At 45.8% G+C, this 19,880-nt stretch overlaps 1 protein-coding gene across 15 annotated transcripts in view; it reads left to right on the forward strand.

The window, feature by feature from the left end:
• The window catches only part of TADA2A (transcriptional adaptor 2A), a 522,447-nt gene that overhangs the window by 101,548 nt on the left and 401,019 nt on the right, over positions 1-19,880 (forward strand). The window lies entirely within an intron of this gene.

The following is a 19,880-nucleotide window of genomic DNA, read 5'->3' on the forward strand; positions in this document are numbered from 1 at the left end:
AGAAGCAATAGACACAGGCAGGGAATCCCCATGAATACCACGACAGCCCCAACTAGAGACTGACATAGCCTTCCAGTCCAGGACTGGATTATGGGTCTGTAACCATGGCAGCCCTAAAACAACCAAATCATGCATTTTATGTAAAACCAGGAAACGTATCACCTCGCGGTGTTCAGGAGTCATGCACATGGTAACCTGTGTCCAATACTGCGGTTTATTTGCTGCCAATGGCGTAGCATCAATACCCCTAAGAGGAATAGGATTTTCTAATGGTTCAAGAGTAAAACCACAGCGCTTAGCAAATGACAGATCCATAAGACTCAGGGCAGCACCTGAATCAACAAACGCCATGACAGGATAAGACGACAGTGAGCAAATCAAAGTTACAGACAGAATAAATTTAGGTTGCAAATTACCAACGGTGACAGGACTAACAACCTTAGCTATACGTTTAGAGCATGCTGAGATAACATGTGTAGAATCACCACAGTAGTAGCACAAGCCATTCCGGCGTCTATGAATTTTCCGCTCATTTCTAGTCAGGATTCTATCACATTGCATTAAATCAGGTGTCTGTTCAGACAACACCATGAGGGAATTTGCGGTTTTTCTATCACATTGCACCGAATTAGGTGTCTGTTCAGACAACACCATGAGGGAATTTGCGGTTTTGCGCTCCCGCAACCGCCGGTCAATTTGAATAGCCAGTGCCATAGTATCATTCAGACCTGTGGGAATGGGAAAACCCACCATAACATTCTTAATGGCTTCAGAAAGGCCATTTCTAAAATTAGCGGCCAGTGCACACTCGTTCCAATGTGTCAGCACGGACCATTTCCGAAATTTTTGGCAATACACTAAAGCCTCGTCCTGCCCCTGAGACATAGCCAGCAAGGCCTTTTCTGCCTGAATCTCAAGATTGGGTTCCTCATAAAGTAAACCGAGCGCCAGAAAAAACGCATCAATATCAGCCAATGCCGGATCTCCTGGCGCCAGCGAAAAAGCCCAATCCTGAGGGTCGCCCCGTAAGAACGAAATAACAATTTTTACTTGCTGAGCAGAGTCTCCAGATGAACAGGGTCTCAGGGACAAAAACAATTTACAATTATTCACGAAATTCCTAAACTTAAACCTGTCTCCGGAAAACAGTTCAGGAATCGGTATTTTAGGTTCTGACCTAGGATTTCTGATAACATAGTCTTGTATGCCCTGCACACGAGTAGCCAGCTGGTCCACACTTGTAATCAAGGTCTGGACATTCATGTCTGCAGCAAGCATAGCCACTCTGAGGTAAAGGGGAAGATACAAAAAAAAAAAAAAAAAAAAAACCTCAGAATCTTCTTTCTTATAATCCCTCTTCTGCAATGCATTAAACATTTAATACTGGCCTGGCAAACTGTTATGACCCCAATGGCGAGGGTCTCAGAGGAACGTGGAAGTCTGCAGAATACAAAAATCCAGCTCATAGGGCAGTGGTAACTGGGTTGACCATATATCTACTCCTAACGCCAACACTAGAAGTAGCCGGGGATCATTCCTACGTTGATTCTAGATGACACGCTCCAGCCGGAGAATCTAGCTACCCCTAGTAGAGGAAAACAAAGACCTTTCTTGCCTCCAGAGAAGGGGACCCCAAAGCTGGATAGAAGCCCCCCACAAATAATAACGGTGAGGTAAGAGGAAATGACAAACACAGAAATGAACCAGGTTTAGCACAGAGAGGCCCGCTTACTGATAGCAGAATAAAGAAAGGTAACTTATATGGTCAATAAAAACCCTATCAAAATCCACACTGGAAATTCAAGAACCCCCGAACCGTCTAACGGTCCGGGGGGAGAACACCAGCCCCCTAGAGCTTCCAGCAAGGTCAGGATATAGATTAGGAACAAGCTGGACAAAAATACAAAACCAAAACAAATAGCAAAAAACAAAAGGCAGACTTAGCTGATATAACTGGAACCAGGATCAGTAGACAAGAGCACAGCAGACTAGCTCTGATAACTACGTTGCCAGGCATTGAACTGAAGGTCCAGGAAGCTTATATAGCAACACCCCTAACTAACGACCCAGGTGCGGATAAAAGGATGACAGAAAAACCAGAGTCAAAAAACTAGTAACCACTAGAGGGAGCAAAAAGCAAATTCACAACAGGTGTCTGTATATAGGGGGATGTCTGTATATAGGAGTGGTGTCTGTATATAGAGGGATGTCTGTATATAGGAGTGGTGTCTGTATATAGAGGGATGTCTGTATATAGGAGTGGTGTCTGTATACAGAGGGATGTCTGTATATAGGAGTGGTGTCTGTATATAGGGGGATGTCTGTATATAGGAGTGGTGTCTGTATATAGAGGGATGTATCTATATAGGAGAGATGTCTGTATATACAGGGATGTCTGTATATAGGAGTGGTGTCTGTATATAGAGGGATGTCTGTACATAGAGGGATGTCTGTATATAGGAGTGGTGTCTGTATATAGGGGGATTTCTGTATATTGTAGTGCTGTCTGTATATAGGGGTATGTCTGTATATAGGAGTGGTATCTGTATATAGAGGGATCTCTGTATATAGGAGTGGTGTCTGTATATAGAGGGATGTCTGTATATAGGAGTGGTGTCTGTATATAGAGGGATGTCTGTATATAGGAGTGGTGTCTGTATACAGAGGGATGTCTGTATATAGGAGTGGTGTCTGTATATAGAGGGATGTCTGTATATAGGAGTGGTGTCTGTATATAGAGGGATGTCTGTATATAGGAGAGGTGCCTGCATATAGGAGTGGTGTCTGTATATAGGAGTGGTGTCTGTATATAGGGGGATGTCTGTATATAGGAGTGGTGTCTGTATATAGGGGGATGTCTGTATATAGGAGTGGTGTCTGTATATAGAGGGATGTCTGTATATAGGAGAGGTGCCTGCATATAGGAGTGGTGTCTGTATATAGGAGTGGTGTCTGTATATAGAGGGATGTCTTTATATAGAAGTGGTGTCTGTATATAGGGGGATTTCTGTATATTGTAGTGTTGTCTGTATATAGGGGTATGTCTGTATATAGGAGTGGTATCTGTATATAGAGGGATCTCTGTATATGGTAGTGGTGTCTGTATATAGAGGGATGTCTGTATATAGGAGTGGTGTCTGTATATAGGAGTGATATTTGTATATAAGAGGATGTGGCCAAAGTGGCTACCAAGGATTCCTGCATGCCAAAATGGCTACCAAGGGGCCAAAGTTGCTAACAAGTGGCCCCGCACATCAAAGTGGCTACCAAGGGGCCAAATTGGATATCCAGGGGCAGGGCCCTGCATGCCAGACTTGCTCCTGAGGTTCATTGGCAGCTGGCAGCGCTGTTCAAGCACCATGTATTTCCTTCATGAAATGCCCATCTAATTATTATTATTATTATTATTCATTTTTATAGCGCCATTTACTCCATGGCGCTTTACATGTGAAATACGGGGCAAATATAGACAAATACATTAAACATGAGCAAAAAACAAGGCACACGGGTACATAAGGAGGGAGGACCCTGCCCGCGAGGGCTCACAATCTGCAGGGGATGGGTGATGATACACTAGGAGAGGGCAGAGCTGGTTGTGCGGCGGTTCAGTAGGTTCAGGATCACTGCAGGCTGTAGGCTTGTCGGAAGAGGTGAGTCTTCAGGTTCTTTTTGAAAGTTTCTATGGTAGGCGAGAGTCTGATGTGCTGGGGTAGAGAGTTCCAGAGTATGGGGGAAGCACGGGAGTTGTCTTGGATGCGGTTGTGGGAAGAAGAGATGAGAGGGGAGTAGAGAAGGAGGTCTTGAGAGGATCGGAGGTTGCGTGTTGGTAGGTACCGGGAGATCATGTCACAGATGTATGGAGGAGATAGGTTGTGGATGGCTTTGTAGGTCATTGTGAGGGTTTTGAACTGGAGTCTCTGGGCAATAGGAAGCCAGTGAAGGGCTTGGCATAGGGGAGAGGCTGGGGAATAGCGGGGAGACAGGTAGATTAGTCGAGCAGCATGTCTGTATATAGGAGTGGTGTCTGTATATAGGGTGATGTCTGTATATAGGAGTGGTGTCTGTATATAGAGGGATGTCTGTATATAGGAGTGGTGTCTGTATATAGAGGGATGTCTGTATATTGGAGTGGTGTCTGTATATAGAGGGATGTCTGTATATAGGAGTGGTGTCTGTATACAGAGGGATGTCTGTATATAGGAGTGGTGTCTGTATATAGGGGGATGTCTGTATATAGGAGTGGTGTCTGTATATAGAGGGATGTCTGTATATAGGAGTGGTGTCTGTATACAGAGATGTCTGTATATAGGAGTGGTGTCTGTATATAGGGGGATGTCTGTATATAGGAGTGGTGTCTGTATACAGAGGGATGTCTGTATATAGGAGTGGTGTCTGTATATAGAGGGATGTTTGTATATAGGAGTGGTGTCTGTATATAGGGGGATGTCTGTATATAGGAGTGGTGTCTGTATATAGAGGGATGTCTGTATATAGGAGTGGTGTCTGTATATAGAGGGATGTCTGTATATAGGAGTGGTGTCTGTATATAGAGGGATGTCTATATAGGAGTGGCGTCTGTATATAGAGGGATGTCTGTATATAGGAGTGGTGTCTGTATATAGAGGGATGTCTGTATATAGGAGTGGTGTCTGTATATAGGAGGATGTCTGTATATAGGAGTGGTGTCTGTATATAGGGGGATGTCTGTATATAGGAGTGGTGTCTGTATATAGGGGGATGTCTGTATATAGGAGTGGTCTCTTTATATAGAGGGATGTCTGTATATAAGAGTGGTGTCTGTATATAGGGGGATGCCTGTATATAGGAGTGGTGTCTGTATATAGAGGGATATCTGTATAAGGGAGAGATGTCTGTATATAGAGGGATGTCTGTATATAGGAGTGGTGTCTGTATAAAGAGGGATGTCTGTATATAGGAGAGATGTCTGTATATAGAGGAATGTCTGTATATAGGAGTGGTGTCTGTACATAGAGGGATGTCTGTTTATAGGAGTAGTGTCTGTATATAGAGGGATGTCTGTATATAGTAGTGGTGTCTGTATACAGAGGGATGTCTGAATATAGGAGTGGTGTCTGTATATAGAGGGATGTCTGTATATAAGAATGGTGTCTGTATATAGGGGGATGTCTGCATATAGGAGTGGTGTCTGTATATAGAGGGATGTCTGTATATAGGAGTGGTGTCTGTATATAGAGGGATGTCTGTATATAGGAGTGGTGTCTGTATATAGGGGGGTGTCTGTATATAGAGGGATGTCTGTATATAGGAGAGATGTCTATATACAGGGATGTCTGTATATAGGAGTGGTGTCTGTATACAGAGGGATATCTGTATATAGGAGTGTTGTCTGTATATAGAGCGATGTCTGAATATTGGAGTGGTGTCTGTATATAGAGGGATGTCTGTATATAGGAGTGGTGTCTGTATATAGAGGGATGTCTGTATATAGGAGTGGTGTCTGTATACAGAGGGATGTCTGTATATAGGAGTGGTGTCTGTATATAGAGGGATGTCTGTATATAGGAGTGGTGTCTGTATATAGGGGGGTGTCTGTATATAGAGGGATGTCTGTATATAGGAGTGGTGTCTGTATATAGAGGGATGTCTGTATATAGGAGTGGTGTCTGTATACAGAGGGATGTCTGTATATAGGAGTGGTGTCTGTATATAGGGGGATGTCTGTATATAGGAGTGGTGTCTGTATATAGAGGGATGTATCTATATAGGAGAGATGTCTGTATATACAGGGATGTCTGTATATAGGAGTGGTGTCTGTATATAGAGGGATGTCTGTACATAGAGGGATGTCTGTATATAGGAGTGGTGTCTGTATATAGGGGGATTTCTGTATATTGTAGTGCTGTCTGTATATAGGGGTATGTCTGTATATAGGAGTGGTATCTGTATATAGAGGGATCTCTGTATATAGGAGTGGTGTCTGTATATAGAGGGATGTCTGTATATAGGAGTGGTGTCTGTATATAGAGGGATGTCTGTATATAGGAGTGGTGTCTGTATACAGAGGGATGTCTGTATATAGGAGTGGTGTCTGTATATAGAGGGATGTCTGTATATAGGAGTGGTGTCTGTATATAGAGGGATGTCTGTATATAGGAGAGGTGCCTGCATATAGGAGTGGTGTCTGTATATAGGAGTGGTGTCTGTATATAGGGGGATGTCTGTATATAGGAGTGGTGTCTGTATATAGGGGGATGTCTGTATATAGGAGTGGTGTCTGTATATAGAGGGATGTCTGTATATAGGAGAGGTGCCTGCATATAGGAGTGGTGTCTGTATATAGGAGTGGTGTCTGTATATAGAGGGATGTCTTTATATAGAAGTGGTGTCTGTATATAGGGGGATTTCTGTATATTGTAGTGCTGTCTGTATATAGGGGTATGTCTGTATATAGGAGTGGTATCTGTATATAGAGGGATCTCTGTATATGGTAGTGGTGTCTGTATATAGAGGGATGTCTGTATATAGGAGTGGTGTCTGTATATAGGAGTGATATTTGTATATAAGAGGATGTGGCCAAAGTGGCTACCAAGGATTCCTGCATGCCAAAATGGCTACCAAGGGGCCAAAGTTGCTAACAAGTGGCCCCGCACATCAAAGTGGCTACCAAGGGGCCAAATTGGATATCCAGGGGCAGGGCCCTGCATGCCAGACTTGCTCCTGAGGTTCATTGGCAGCTGGCAGCGCTGTTCAAGCACCATGTATTTCCTTCATGAAATGCCCATCTAATTATTATTATTATTATTCATTTTTATAGCGCCATTTACTCCATGGCGCTTTACATGTGAAATACGGGGCAAATATAGACAAATACATTAAACATGAGCAAAAAACAAGGCACACGGGTACATAAGGAGGGAGGACCCTGCCCGCGAGGGCTCACAATCTGCAGGGGATGGGTGATGATACACTAGGAGAGGGCAGAGCTGGTTGTGCGGCGGTTCAGTAGGTTCAGGATCACTGCAGGCTGTAGGCTTGTCGGAAGAGGTGAGTCTTCAGGTTCTTTTTGAAAGTTTCTATGGTAGGCGAGAGTCTGATGTGCTGGGGTAGAGAGTTCCAGAGTATGGGGGAAGCACGGGAGTTGTCTTGGATGCGGTTGTGGGAAGAAGAGATGAGAGGGGAGTAGAGAAGGAGGTCTTGAGAGGATCGGAGGTTGCGTGTTGGTAGGTACCGGGAGATCATGTCACAGATGTATGGAGGAGATAGGTTGTGGATGGCTTTGTAGGTCATTGTGAGGGTTTTGAACTGGAGTCTCTGGGCAATAGGAAGCCAGTGAAGGGCTTGGCATAGGGGAGAGGCTGGGGAATAGCGGGGAGACAGGTAGATTAGTCGAGCAGCAGAGTGTAGGTTGGATTGGAGTGGTGCCAGAGTGCTAGAGGGGAGTCCAGAGAGTAGGAGGTTGCAGTAGTCGAGGCGGGAGATGATAAGGGCATGCACTAGTGTTTTTGTGGTGTCACGGTCAAGGAATGCGCGGATCCGGGAAATGTTTTTGAGTTTGAGGCGGCAGGAGGAGGCAAGGGCTTGGATATGTGGCTTGAAAGAGAGGGCAGAGTCGAGGATCACCCCGAGGCACCGGGCGTGTGGGACTGTGGAAAGTGAGCAGCCATTGACATTGATGGATAGGTCTGGTGGAGGGGTAGAGTGAGATGGGGGAAAGATGATGAATTCTGTTTTGTCCATGTTCAGTTGTAGAAAGCGAGCAGAAAAGAAGGCTGAAATAGCAGACAGACAGTGCGGGATTTTGGTAAGTAAGGAGGTGAGGTCAGGTCCGGATAGGTAGATCTGCGTGTCATCAGCATAGAGATGGTACTGCATACTGTGGGATTCTATGAGCTGTCCCAGACCGAAGGTGTAGATGGAGAAGAGTAGGGGTCCTAGAACAGAGCCTTGAGGAACACCGACTGACAAGGGGCGAGTTGAGGAGGTGGTGTGGCGGAGGGAGACACTGAATGTCCGATCTGTCAGATATGATGAGATCCAGGAAAGGGCCAAGTCTGTGATGCCAATAGATGAGAGGATTTGTAGCAGAAGGGAGTGGTCCACAGTGTCAAAGGCAGAAGACGGGTCCAGGAGAAGGAGGACAGAGTAGTGTCGCTTGTTCCTGGCACTTAGTAGGTCATTGGTGACTTTAGTTAGGGCAGTTTCAGTTGAGAGATGGGAACGGAAGCCAGATTGTAATCGATCAAAGAGGGAGCAGGAGGAGAGGTGAGAGGACAGTTCAAGATGGATGTGTTGCTCCAGCAATTTGGAGGCATAAGGAAGAAGAGATATCGGGCGATAGCTAGACACAGCGGATGGGTCGAGGGAGGGCTTTTTGAGGATGGGTGTGATCTTGGCATGCTTGAAGGATGAGGGGAAGACACCTGTTGTGAGTGAGAGGTTGAAGAGGTGCGTTAGGGTTGGGATGAAGACCGTGGAAAGGTTAGGGATGAGGTGGGATGGGAGCGGGTCGAGCGTGCAGGTGGTGAGGTGTGATCTTGACAGGAGGGTGGAGAGCTGATCTTCTGTCATGGTGGAGAAGCTGGTTTTGGAGGAGCAGGGGTGAGCAGCTAAAAGAGGCAGTGGGCGCTCTGGGCCAAAGCTTTCTCTGATCGTATCGATCTTCTGTTTAAAGAAAGAGGCAAAGTCTTCAGCAGAAATTAGAGGGGAGGGAGGGGGTGCAGGGGGACGGAGTAGAGAATTGAAAGTGTTGAAAAGCTGTTTAGGGTTGTGAGATAGGGAGGATATGAGAGATGAGAAGTAAGTTTGTTTTGCGGCAGTGAGCGCGGACTTGAAGCTGGCGAGGGACTGCTTGAATGCGGTGAAGTGGTCAGCAGAGCGGGATCACTTCCATCTTCGCTCAGCGATCCTGGAAGCCCGTCTCAGTTCTTTAGTCAGGCTGGTCAGCCAGGGCTGCCTGTTGACTGTACGAGTTTTGCTATGCATGAGCGGAGCGGCCGAATTGAGCGTTGCTGTTATTGTGGCGTTATAAAAAGCAGCAGCATCTGTGTCATGAAGGGAGGCTATGTCGGTAAGGCCGGGGTCACACATGCGAGTTTTACGGACGTAAGAGCGCAGAAACTACGTCCGTTAAACTCGCATAACATACGGCACAATTATTCTCAATGGGGCTGCTCCTATTAGCCGTATATTACGGTTCAGTATTATACGGCTTTCTACGGCCGTACAAAATCGCAGCATGCTGCGTTTGTCAGCGTATTGCACAAAAAAATCGCCAATGAAAGTCTATGGGGGCGAGAAAAATACGGATTCCACACGGACCAGCAGTGTGACTTGCGAGAAATATGCAGCGGTGTTAGTGGAAAGTCGGTAATTCAATTGCCGGCTTTTCATTTCTCCTGCACAAACCCGACAGGATATGAGACATGATTTGCATACAGTAAACCATCTCATATCCCCTTTTTTTTTGCATATTCCACACTACTAATGTTAGTAGTGTGTATGTGCAAAATTTCAGCGCTGTAGCTGCTAAAATAAAGGGTTAAATGGGGGAAAAAATTGGCGTGGGCTCCCGCGCAATTTTCTCCGCCAGAGTAGTAAAGCCAGTGACTGACGGCAGTTATTAATAGCCAGGAGAGGGTCCATGGTTATTGGCCCCCCCGTGGCTAAAAACATCTGCCCCCAGCCACCCCAGAAAAGGCACATCTGGAAGATGCGCCTATTCTGGCACTTGGCCACTCTCTTCCCACTCCCGTGTAGCGGTGGGATATGGGGTAATGAAGGGTTAATGCCACCTTGCTATTGGAAGGTGACATTAAGCCAGAATAATAATGGAGAGGCGTCAATTATGACACCTATCCATTATTAATCCATTTGTTTGAAAGGGTTAAAAATCAAACACACACATTATTAAAAATTATTTTAATGAAATAAACACAGCGGTTGTTGTAATAATTTATTGCTTTTTCAATCCATTTCCAGGCCCTCGCTTGGCAAAATAATAAACGCACAAGATGCATACCTTCTGATGTCAGATCACTTCCCACGATGTAATCCATCTGAAGGGGTTAATAATTTTACAGGCACGAGCCCTGCTATAATGCAGCTGTGCTCTGTGCCTGTAATCCCCGGCGAATGAATGAAATGTAGGTCATTGACCTACATTTCCTTCAGTCGCGGTGATGCGCCCCCTGGTGGATGTCCTCATATGACCTGGAGCGTGGGAAAAAGTTCCCAGGCTGCAGTTCATGAGAACATCCAGCAGGGGCGCATCACCGCGACTGAATGTAAGTATAGATCACTCTGCTTTCCTTTCAGCACCCGGGGATTACAGGCACGAGCGAGTGGTTTATCGCAGCTTGTGCCTGTAATATTAGTTAACCCCTTCAGATGGATTACCTCGTTGGACGTGATCTGACATCAGAAGGTATGTATTATTGTGTGTTTATTATTTTGCCAAGCGAGGGCCTGGAAATGGATTGCGAGAGCAATAAATTATTACAACAACCGCTGTGTTTATTTCATTAAAATACTTTTTAATCATGTGTGTGTGCGTTTTTTAACCCTTTCAAACAATTGGATTAATAATGGATAGGTGTCATAATTGACGCCTATCCATTATTAATCTGGCTTAATGTCACCTTACAATAGCAAGGTGGCATTAACCCTTCATTACCCCATATCCCACCGCTACAGGGAGTGGGAAGAGAGTGGCCAAGTGCCAGAATAGGCGCATCTTCCAGATGTGCCTTTTCTGGGGTGGCTGGGGGCAGATGTTTTTAGCCACGGGGGGGCCAATAACCATGGACCCTCTCCTGGCTATTAATATCTGCCCTCAGTCACTGGCTTTACTACTCTGGCGGAGAAAATTGTGCGGGAGCCCACGCCAATTTTTTCCGCCATTTAACCCTTTATTTCAGCAGCTACAGCGCTGAAATTTTGCACATACACACTACTAACATTATTAGTGTGGAATATGCAAAAAAAGGGGGATATGAGATGGTTTACTGTATGTAATCATGTCTCATATCCTGTCGGGTTTGTGCAGGAGAAATGAGAAGCCGGCAATTGAATTACTGGCTGTTCACAGATATCGCGCTGAATGAAATCTAAATACAGAATATATATATATATATATATATGTGTCTCAATGACATATATATATATATATATATATATATATATATATATATATATATATATATATATATATATATATATATATATATATACTGTATATATGTTTTCCCTAACATTTGAGCACATAAATCCATTAGATGTCGGTTTTGCAAGCCTGCGCGAAAATCTCGCAGTACGGATGCCATACGGATTACATACGGAGGATGCCATGCGCAAAATATGCTGAAACACCCTGACTACGGATCACTATTTTGGGAACATTTCTCCGTATTACGGCCGTAGTACGGACGTATAACACGTGGCGTATTGTCTTACGCCAAGTGTGACGCCGGCCTAAGAGGGAGAAGGGACTCAGAGAGTGATTGTAAGTTGAGATGTTTGAGATTTCGGCGAGGGAGTTCGTGGAGTGGGGGTTGCACACTAGGAGAGGAGAGGGAAGAGAATGTCAGTAGGTTGTGGTCAGACAGGGGGAGGGGTGAGTTAGTGAGATTAGTAAGGGAGCAGAGGCGGGTGAAGACGAGGTCCAGCGTGTGGCCATCTTTGTGAGTGGCCTCAGAGGACCATTGAGAGAGGCCAAAGGAGGCAGTCAGTGATAAAAGTTTAGAGGCAGCTGAGGTGGAAGTGTCAATCGGGATGTTGAAATCACCCATGATGATAGTGGGGATGTCAACAGAGAGGAAATGAAGTAGCCATGTGGTGAAGTGGTCGAGAAAGGTGGAGATGGCTAGTTCTGGGGGGCGGTAGATGACAGCCAGCTGGAGGTTGGAGGGGGAATAGATGCGGATGGAGTGCACCTCAAATGAGGGAAGAGTAGCGGAGGGTGGTAGCGGGATTGGAGTGAAGGAGCAGGTGTCGGACAGGAGCAAGCCAACTCCTCCACCACGTTTGTTGGTGGAGCGAGAGGTGTGAGAGAGGTGGAGACCGCCGTAGGAAAGCGCAGCTGGAGAGGCTGAGTCAGAGGGGGTGAGCCAGGTTTCCGTGATGCCAAGGAAGGAGAGTTTGTTGGTGATGAAGAGGTCATGGATAAATGGCAGTTTGTTGCAGACGGAGCGTGCGTTCCATAGTGCTCCAGGTAAGGGGACCGGGGGGGTGGGGGCTGGATGAATGGGTATGAGGTTGTCATGGTTGGGAAAACGTGCGGAGGATCGAGGTAGGGGGTTAGAAATGAGCGTGGGGATGTGTTGAGGTGGGCCGGGATTTGGGGATACATCACCGGCAATGAGGAGTAGCAGACAGAGTGTTAGAAGGTGGGAGCAGGATAGGACATGATGTGGCCGTGTGTGTCTGGAGAAAAAGGATTGTATGTGGAGGAACAGTTCTGAGGATAAGGTGAGATGGCTGGGGAGGATGGAGGAAGAAATGACTAGTTCCTTACAAGGTGGAGTGATTGCAGGAGATTGTAAGAAGGAAAGTAGTATGGGGGTGACTGAGAAAAGAAACCAAAACATTGTAGTGGTTTGGTGTTCTGTTACCTTCCTGTCAATTCCAGTCCAATTCAGTCTAATTCAAATTTATAATTAAAAAGATGTAATTTAAAAGATGGAAGTTAAAAGATGAAATGCAGCAGACGCCTGCATGTGAATATATCCCCAGTTAAGGGCAATCAGGTGTGAATGAGGGGGTGGCTGGGTATGGGAGACCAGATGTAGAGAGTTAAGCAGAGGTCATAAAGAGAGGGAGGGGTTAGACTGACCACTCAAAGAGATGCCAGAATAACATAATGAGGGACATGAAACAGGTCATGGAAACAAGCTGATGGGTAAGAAAGCATACTAAAAAGGATTATATGTGTTGCACCAAGACACTCAGATCCAGGGAAGGCATAGAAAATTCAATGCAATAAACAGAAACATTCAGGAGCCAGGGAGAGCTGGGGAAAAGTCTATGCATACCATGGAAATTCAATGCAATAAACAGAAACATTCAGGAGCCAGGGAGAGCTGGGGAAAAGTCTATGCATACGATGGAAATTCAATGCAATAAACAGAAACATTCAGGAGCCAGGGAGAGCTGGGGAAACACCAAGGTTACTTACGGGTAGCTGTTTTTTCCGGAACCCATGACGGCACACCTGAGAGAGGGGATCCGCCCAGCCAGGACAGGAAACCCTACTGAATATAAAAGGGCGGTACCTCTCTGTCGCTTCAGTTGGTTTTCAGAGCATGAGAGGCCCCCCTGGTTAGTACACATGGCAATCCAACACCACATTATATTAACTAAAAACACCCAAAACGATAGTGCACGCCGAAAAGGTGAAAAAAGGGGGGGAATATACGGGTGCCGTCATGGGTTCCGGAAAAAACGGCTACCCGTAAGTAACCTTGGTGTTTTCCCTTCCCCCATGACGGCACACCTGAGAGACTTTAGTAGAAAGAAAAACCCTTAGGGAGGGACCACCGCTTGGAGTACCCTTCTACCAAAGGTTAGGTCAGCAGAGGAGGAAAGGTCTAGCCGGTAGTGTTTGAAAAAAGTTGAGGGTGAGGACCAGGTAGCGGCCTTGCAAATTTGGTCAATTGATACCTCAGCTTTCTCTGCCCAGGAGGTAGCCACAGCTCTGGTGGAGTGAGCCTTGATGCCGTCAGGAACCGGAGTGCCACTTGCAGAATAGGACAGACTAATGGCCTCCCTGATCCATCTAGCAATGGTACTTTTAGCTACCCCACATCCCTTTTTACTACCTTGAAAGGCTACAAATAGAGTTTGATCTTTCCTCCACTGACTAGTCATGGTTATATATTGTAACATGGATCTCCTCACATCTAGCATATGGAACTTTAGTTCACCCGGATTTTTAGGATTATTACAAAATGATGGTAATGTGATCTCCTGACTCCTATGAAATTTTTGGACTACTTTGGGGAGATACGCTGGATCTGGTCTTAAGATTATTCTGTCATCAAAAACCTGAGTGTAAGGAGGGCATATTGATAGAGCTTGTAAATCACCTACTCTACGGGCCGATATTAGGGCTACTAGCAGGACCGTTTTCAGGGTGAGTAATTTAGGTGATAATTTCTGTAAAGGCTCAAAAGGATCTTTGGTTAAAGCCTCCAAGACTAGATTTAGATCCCAAGGAGGGATTTTGGGAATAATAACTGGCCTAGACCTGCCACAGGATTTTATAAATCATGAAACCCATCTATTAGATGCTAGGTTGCAATTATATAGGGCCCCTAAGGCTGAAACTTGAACCTTAAGGGTGCTAGTTGCTAACCCTAGCTGCAAGCCTGCTTGTAGAAATTCTAGGATGGGACCCACTGGAGCTACATCCCCTAACGGCTGCCCTAAGAAATCTAAAAATTTCTTCCAGGTCCTACCGTAGATTCTAGACGTTATAGGCTTTCTGCTTTTTAATAGGGTGGATACTAACCCTGGTTCTCACCTTGGCGGCTTAGTAGCACCCTCTCAAAAGCCAGGCTGCCAGATGGAAGCCCTTCACCTGAGAGTGGGTCACTGGTCCCTGGGTTAACAAGTCCGGCACATCTGGCAGAATCCATGGGTCTGTTAACGACATCTGCCTTAGAAGGGAGAACCATGGTCTTCTTGGCCAGAATGGAGCTATGAGTATTATTTTTGCTCGGTCTTCTCTGATTTTCCGGACTACTGTTGGAATCATCACTATTGGGGGAAATGCGTAAGCCAGAGAGAATTTCCACGGTATTAGTAGGGCATCTACTGCGAAAGGATGTTCGTTTGGGTTCAGTGAGCAACATTTTTTCACTTTTTTGTTGCGTGAGGTGGCAAACAAGTCTATCTCTGGTGTACCCCAGGCCTGTAGTATTTGTTGGAATATCTCGGGATTCAGGGACCATTCCCCTTGTCTCAGAACTCTGCGACTCAGAAAGTCTGCCTGAAAGTTTTCTACCCTCTTATGTGTAGAGCTGTTAGGGAAGATAGGTGTTGTTCTGCCCAATGAAATAGTGAGTTTGACACCTCCATGAGGTTCCAAGACCTCGTCCCCCCCTGGTGATTGATATAGGCCACTACTGCTCGATTGTCCGTCATGACTCGAGCATGGCGGCCCTGGAGCCGGGGAAGAAAATGTTTCAAGGACTTTACTACTGCCAATAGTTCTTTTACGTTTGAGGTATAGCTCTTTTCTTGGGGGGACCAAGTTCCTTGAATTGAATGGGATCTTAAGTGAGCTCCCCAACCTATGTTGCTTGTGTCGGTCGTGATTACATCCTCGACCGGTTTCTGCCATTGGACTCCCATAGTGAGATGTTCCTCTATGGTCCACCACTTTAAGGAATTTCTTACATCCTGAGAAAGACATAGACTTCCTTCCAAATGCCCTCTTAACAGTCTTTGGGCTGACAGAACTTCCCACTGCAGTTGTCTCAGGTGGAATTGTGCCCATCCTACCGCTGGAATGCAGGACGTTAACGAGCCTAGTAGGGACATCACTTTCCTTAGGGTCATTGCTGGTTGATGTATCGCTGCAGTGGTCAAATTGATTATTTTGGTTACTGTGTTCTCCTGGAGGAGGCAGAGTTGACGTTCTGAATCTAGTATCAGGCCCAGGAAGGATTGTACCTTTACAGGAACTAACTTTGACTTGGGGACATTTATTAACCAACCGAGTTCTGTTAGAGTTGATATTACTGTCGTTATCTGATGGGAGCAATCGGCCTCTGTCTTCCCTATCACAAGAAAATCGTCCAAGTATGGGACAATTACAATATTCCGAGAACGGAGATATGACATTACCTCTGCCATCACCTTGGTGAAGACCCTGGGAGCAGTAGATAGGCCGAATGGAAGGGCTGTGTATTGGTAATGTTTCACTTGGTTCTGTATGTAGAGTGCCACTCTCAAGTATCTCCAATATTTGTGATGTATTGGAATATGGTAATATGCGTCCTTTAAGTCTATTACTGCCATGAAGCAGTGAGGAAACAGAAGTTTTGTGGTTGTGTTGATGGACTCCATCTTGAAGGAGTGATTGTCTATTGAAAGGTTGAGTTTTCTTAGGTTGATTATGGTCCTCCAAGAGCCATCGGGTTTTTGTATTAGAAAGAGGGGGGAGTAAAACCCACTTCCCAACTCCTGAACCGGGACTTCTTGCAAGACATTCTTTTGAATCAGTCCGAGGACTTCCGTTTCTAGAGCTAATTGTTCCTGCCAGGCTTTCCTCCGGGGAGTTATTACAAAATTGTGCCTGGGTGGACGGATACATTTTATTTTTAGGCCTTCTTTTATGATATTTAAAACCCAGATGCTCGGTCAGATGTTTATCCAGGCTGGATAGAAGAGGGAGAGCCTTCCTCCAACCTCTGATGTAATGTCATTGGGGGGACTTTTTGGCAGATGTAGAGGGCCCTTTTAACATATAGCCTGATTTCCTTTTATCTTTGAAGTCCCAATTTCTCCTATCTCCTGGAGGTCGGCCTCTGTTAAATCTCCTCCGAAAAAAGGGTTTTTTCGGATCTTTCGGGAAGGTTGGAAAGGCTTTCTTTTTGTCTCCTGCCTGTTCCAAAATCTCCTCTAACTTTTTCCCAAAGAGGAGTTGACCGTCACATGGGATGGAACATAGCCTATGTTTGGATGGCAAATCTCCCGGACAACCCTTAAGCCATAGGGCTCTTCTGGCCGCATTGGACAGGCCCGCTGCTCTAGCTGTTAATCTCGCGGAGTCCACAGAGGAATCCGCCAGAAATGCTGCTGCGCCTTGAACTAGGGATATATTTGCAAGAATGTCATTCCTAGGGACTTTATCCCTTAGCTGGTCTTCTATCTGCTGTAACCAGACCATAAGAGCGCGAGTTGTACATGTTCCAGCTATAGCCGGTTTCAAGCCCCCTGCCGCTGCTTCCCAGATGTGCCTCAAAAACCCATCTGCTTTTTTGTCCAGTGGATCTTTTAGGATCCCTGAATCTTCTAAAGGAAGGGATGATTTTTTCAGGGACTTGGCTACCGCACCATCAATCTTAGGGATTTTCTCCCAGGATTCGGAGTCTTTTTCTTCAAAAGGATATCTCCTTTTAGATGAAGAAGGTAAGGTACCGATTTTTTTCGGGTTTTTTCCATTCTTTTTCGATCAATGCTTTAATTTTTGCATTGACCGGAAATGTCCGTTTTCTTTTTTCCTCTAAACCGCCAAACATGACATCCTCAAGTGACCTAGGTGTCTTTTCCTCTTTAAGTCCCATTGCAGATCTGACTGCTTTGACTAATTTTTCTACATCCTCAGTTGGGAAACACGGGCGACCTCCTGTATCACTATCTGAGGAGGAATCTGAGGACTGGATAGAGGCGGAGGAGGCAGAGGGAGATTTCTGACTCTCCTGTTTCTGAGAGGCCTCCGAATCCATAGACACTTTACGGCTCTTCCTCCCTGATTTTTTAAGGGCCAGTTTTAGGGAGTTTTTAATTTCTGTCTGAATTATGGCCTTGAGGCTAGTGGCGAAATTAGGAGTCTCATCATGTATGGTTTTTTGAATGCAGTCAGAGCAGAGGTCCTTCTGCCACTGAACTGCAAGCGGGGCTTTACAAAGGGCACATTCGCGGTTCTTAGTTTTGCCGCTAGATTTCCTCGGGCCCTAGTGATCAAACAGAAAAAATGGACCCTGTTACCATAAGGGTGACATTCACGAAGATCACTCACCACCGCCGTCAGTCAAGGGTACCGGTTTTGGAGGCTGGACAGATGCACGTACAGTGTCCCTTCTGGACGCTGAAGAGTCTTGCCGGACAGGACGGCTGCTGCTCCTACCACTTGAGCGACTGCTCCTGTGCTGGTGGCTCGGCAAGGCATCTGGCGAGAGCTCCTGACGCTGCTGCTGCTGCTGTGATGGCGGCGGCTGCTGCTGCTGCTCTGGTTGTCCCACTTCCATGCTGAAGTTTTTGGACATGAGCACGTCTTCTGTGGTCAGACACCCATTTATGGGGGACCACTGCACTCCCCGCCTCCTCCGGTGCCCAATGGTGGCCCCTCCCCTCCTCTGCCGCGCCGCCGGAGTCCTTTTTCCACCGGCCGGCGTTTCTTCATGGGCGCCACCATCTTGGATCCGGTGCCCGCCCCCGACGTCACGCGGGCACGCCCATTCCCAGCGTGCCTTGCGCGTGACGTCAGACGGGCGACCCGGAAGCGGCCTGCGCACCTGGATGCCGGCAGAGGGAGGAGGGCGGCGTGGCAGCCACGGAAGGAGCCGGGTCCGAACGTGCTGCACCAACGCCCGCTCGGACGCAGAGACCCCAGGGGACCTGCGAACGGCGCTTCCAGGCTCCCGAACACCGACGCACAGGCGCTGCCTGCTCTTCCACGCCGGGACGGGACCTGGGTGAGTGGAAACACCGCCGTGTTCAGCACGAGGGTCCCTGTCAGGACAGGAAACCCAACTGAAGCGACAGAGGTACCGCCCTTTTATTTTCAGTAGGGTTTCCTGTCGTGGCTGGGCGGATCCCCTCTCTCAGGTGTGCCGTCATGGGGGAAGGGAAAAAAGTCTATGCATACCTGTGGGAAGAGGAGAACAGCTTGATTAGATGGTACAGATGATGATAATATTGTAGTAGTGATGAGTAGCCAAATGCATTCTAGAATTCAGTCTAATTCAAATTCATAATTAAAAAGATGTAATTTAAAAGATGAGTAGTAGAGCATAGGGACCTTTCGTCAAACTCAATTTGACAGGTGGACCCGCCCCTATCAAAGTGTATCAAAGTGTGTAACCCCTCCCCTCCCTGTCAGCCAGCTGTCCCTCCTTGTCTGGCTGTCCCCTTTTGATATAGTTTAATATTATTATCACAGTATTTGATGCAGTGAATGTTATCCCGGTAATTGTTTTATATTAGATGTATATGCTGTATTAAGATTACTCTTAGTTGATAATCCGCTGATAGTTGGAGTGAGGCTGTGTTTCTGCAGTATTATCGGCTAGTGGTATTCTCATTTATATGTGATTTATAATGGGCATATTATGTATGCGGCCATATTACAACACCCGCAAGTATGAAGCGTGGTGTTTTATGCGTTTATAAAAAAGCAAAAGACACGGTATTGTAAAAATGTAAAAGATTTTATTGTAAAATAAACATCTCAAAGACATTTCGCTGCTGCATCGTACAAAATAAATAGTATCGCTTGAATATACAGCAACACACTTCTTACAAAATAAATATCAATGCTGCATCGTACAAAATAAATAGCACGATGATTATACGTCATTACACTTCTTACAAAATAAATAGTATCGCTTGAATATACATCATTACACGTCTTACAAAATAATATGGTGTTACAAGTCATGTACGACATATTTATCCAGTACATTCTTTACATTGTGAGCCACATGGTTTGTAGCATCGGTAGAGACCTTTTTTTAGGTAGCAGAGTTCCACGTGTGGTACCTAATGACGGGGAATGTAAAGATTGGATCGTACGCGGCGTCGGGGTTAGCTTCTGCGGCGTAGATACAGCGTGTGTCTCGCTGCTGGAAATTTTTAGTTCATCTAAAAGCTTCCTAGTAGTGGGATTACCAACAACTGTAGACGGTATATTTAGCTCGGCCATAGCCTGCATAAATGATTCCCACCCCGGCGGTAAATTTCTGCCAGTCAGAGCATGACTCTGCGTAGTACTACGTACCAAATCCAGTAAGTTAGACCCCGGTATTACGGATCCTTTGAAAATAAATTCAGCTTTATTATTCCATGCTGTAACATTTTTATTCTGTAGTAACCTGTTTAGTAAAAATTCAGCATTCTTTTTATATCTTTGGTTTATGTGGCTGACAATTTCAGCGATCTCTTGATTTTTATCA

This window comes from Ranitomeya variabilis, chromosome 3, assembly GCF_051348905.1.
Source record: "Ranitomeya variabilis isolate aRanVar5 chromosome 3, aRanVar5.hap1, whole genome shotgun sequence".
Lineage (NCBI taxonomy): Eukaryota > Metazoa > Chordata > Amphibia > Anura > Dendrobatidae > Ranitomeya > Ranitomeya variabilis.